The sequence below is a fragment of the Myotis davidii genome, unplaced genomic scaffold (assembly GCF_000327345.1).
Source record: "Myotis davidii unplaced genomic scaffold, ASM32734v1 scaffold370, whole genome shotgun sequence".
Taxonomy (NCBI): Eukaryota; Metazoa; Chordata; class Mammalia; order Chiroptera; family Vespertilionidae; genus Myotis; species Myotis davidii.
Window position 1 is genome coordinate 8434379 of NW_006288615.1, and position 3555 is coordinate 8437933.

A 3555-nucleotide genomic window follows, 5' to 3' on the forward strand; every position below is an offset into this window, starting at 1 on the left:
TGGAGGCCCCGCGGGTGGGACAGAGAGTGCCTCGCGCGGAGGCCCAGATGTGCACGGTGGAGGCCTGCGCACAGCCACAGGTGGCAGCTCCCCCTGGTTGGCGTGAACCAGGCCCTTCTTGGCCTTTTCCTCATATTGTATCTTAAAGATAGGAATTCGGCGTTAGGTATTAAAGTTTTTACTCTACTGAGGTCTGGAAATACTATCCTCCTAAGGCAGTGGGGCGCTTTCTAAAGGAAAATCATGAAGGGTGGGACCAGGATATGGTCCAGTCCATCGCACAAACATCTTTTTCACTGACCCTGGTCCTAGTCAGAAATGGCAGTGAAAAAACGAAACAGGCATGTTGATAGGAATAACGTCAGTACGTAATGTAAAGAAAAAATGGGAAGACTTAAGACCCAGGGCTAAATCTTTAGAGGGTGGTTTTTCTTTCTACCTTCATTTTGTTTGTTTCCATGAGGTAGCTTTGGCTGGACCACTATGGAAATGTTTGATAACCATCAGGTGGCCCCGGGTTAGAGTGTAGACTGTGTTGCAACAGAGGACACAGATTTTCTCGATGCCAGCGAGATGGGAGAAGACATTTGAGGTAGCACCATGGAGTGACCTTTACCTGTAGACCAAATATAATTTTAATTTTCTGTATCTGGTATTTTTTGAAAAGTTTTTCTGAGTTCCTGGACACCGGAAGACATAATTCTGTGTTGAGTTGTGAATCGTGTCATGCTGGTGGTTCTGTTTGGTTCTTTCAAATATGCAGAGATGTGGCCAATTTGCATGGCACCGTTTTAAAGGAGAGGCACTGGAGTAATTGGTATGGGCCCCGCCCCATTTACTGCACATTCATGGCCCAGGTTGCATGGATGTGCATCCTCCTGAACTGCACAAGTTTGGGCTCATTTACACACATGAACATCTTTTCGTCATGGACTTTCAAGTTCTTTCTTTACTAATTCCTTTCCCAAAGAAGTTTATATGGCATTTATTCATTGCTGCCTCAACAAGGTTCCTTGTTGATAAAATGGGATTAAAATTTACCTCAGATGGTGGTTGTGAGGACTAATAGGATAGTTGCTAGCAAGATGCCTGGTACGCAGTCAGTGCTTAATAAATGTTAGCCATTCTGTTCTCAGGTGAAAGATTAGTCTGAGTAGACAGTAGACAGTGAGAAGTGGACAGGATTTCAGCAGTTATTCTGCATGGAGGGAAGGATATACACTGGATTGACAAAGCAAAGACTGATGCAGGAATCATTCTTTGCAAGTTCTTTAAACCCATATAGCCACAAGGAATTCTGTCCTTCTTCTTAAACACTCCTACTGTAGTCACATCAACACCTCTATACTCAGACAGTAAGAAGTCTTTCTTATTGCTGCTTCCCCTTTCAAGTTTGTTTGCATTTTTCCTTCACCCACTTTCTTATCAGCTTACCAATGGGTCATGAGCTTCCTGCACACAGCATAGTGTAGGTATGCAGGAAAACCGCAGTCCCTCCAGGTTTTACCTTGGCAGCAGACTTAAAAAGGTGAAGGTTCCATAAAACTTAATATGAAAAAATCCCAGTGTTTGGTGAGTTTCTGGGGAGCAGTTACATTGGTGGTGATTCTGTAAATCTAAACTTTTTGGAGAGCAACTGGCAGTATGTGATAAAGACTGTGATTTTGGAATTCCAGTTTTTAAAACAAATTCCAATATGCATGCAATAGCACTCCACAGCCAATAAGCATGTTCTGGCAACCCCATTCTTGTCCTTCCCTCCCCAAAAAAATTGAAATGTATTCAAAAACATGGCTTAATCCAAAAGGTAAAACTGTGTACACAACAATTATATGTTGTAAAAGTATGTGAGGCCATGGACAAGGATCAGAAGTGAAATTAGAATGATATAAGTAGTTTTATTTAGAGTCATAGGATTGTTTTACCCCTAAACTGGTATTTGGTTTATAGCCATTTTAAAATTCAAATGCAAAATGTTACTATGATGTTGTAGGATGCAGTGATGACTCACTCTTAAGCCCATCTCTCCCAGCTTATTCTCCTCATTGTTTCCCAGCTATAGACCTCAAATAGGTGTGAAATTGCATCCAGACCTCTTAGATTGGGCCATGACACCCTCACTGCCCAGCCCGCCATGGGCATCCTTGGGGCCCCAGCCACACACAGCCTTCCATTCTTACCCAGCAGTCCCATGCCTGTGCATACTGCTCTTTGTCCAGCTGGTCTCCTGTCACCTGCAAGGCCCAACTCCAACTTCAGGCCTGGGAAGCCTCTCTGGGTCAGGCTAGCACTCTCTTCCTTGATGTTACCTCGTACTTTCTGCTCTCTGGTACTACAGTGGGAGGTGCTCTTGGCCACTTACATGGTTGTCTCCCCTTCTAGATCTTTGTGTCCCTGTGCTAGTCACCTGGGTCCTTCAAAGCAGAGAGGAGACAGTACACCATGGAATTGGGGTTGGGTCACTTGCAGAGCTGAGTGACCATGAGCAAGTCACTAAACCTTCTGCACTTTGGTCTGTAAATGGGATCCTGAGGATCAAATGCGATGACATGGAAGAGGGTGTGGCATGGTCTCCTAGCAATGGCGGTCACTCGGGATGCGGTGGCTCTTGGAATATGCACCAGGACCTTCTTTAAGCCTGATGCAGGTGCTGTCTTCTTATTAAGGCCTTCCCCCTCCCTCTCCACCTGTCACATCCCATCTGCTGTCCTTACTTGACATTCTCCATGGACTTACCACCATTTAGCACACTCTCCTCTTTATAGTCTTCCACTATAATGGAAGGGATTTTCTCTCTTTTGTAAAGTCCTGTGTCCGTAAGTATTTACACTTGCTTGATACACACTGGGTGCTCAATAAAATTAATTAGATTTCATTTGGGGCAAGGGCAGATGCCAAATTTTATGGGGCCTGAAACTTACACAGTTGGGCGAAGGAGGGCCTCTTTAAGACAAGAATACAGTGTTACAAATAATTAATTTTGAAAGTGACTAATTATTAAGAATTATAAAAACACAAGTATGTTACAGATTTGAAGAATCTGACCAGGAACACATTCCCTAAATCCCAGAAAATAGCACATTTGTTAATTACCTGATACATGCTGTAATACTTTTTCTTTGACTGTGTGCTTTTTTTTTTAAATTTTATTATTTATTACAAAGGATATTACATATGTGTCCATTTTTTCCCCCCGCCCAAGACAGTCCCCTAGCCTCCCCTATCCCCCAGTGTCTTATGTCCATTGGTTATGCTTATATGCATGCATACAAGTCCTTTGGTTGATCTCTTACCCCCCTACCTCCCGCCCCCGAACCCTCCCCGGCCTTCCCGCTGCAGTTTGACACTCTGTTTGAGGCCGCTCTGCCTCTGTATCTATTATTGTTTAAAAGTTTATAATGGTCTCAATTATCCATGAGTAAGTGAGATCATGTGGTATTTTTCCTTCATTGACTGGCTTATTTCACTTAGCATAATGCTCTCCAGTTCCATCCACACTGTTGCGAATGGTAGAAGTTCCTTCCTTTTCACAGCAGCATAGGATTCCATTGTGTA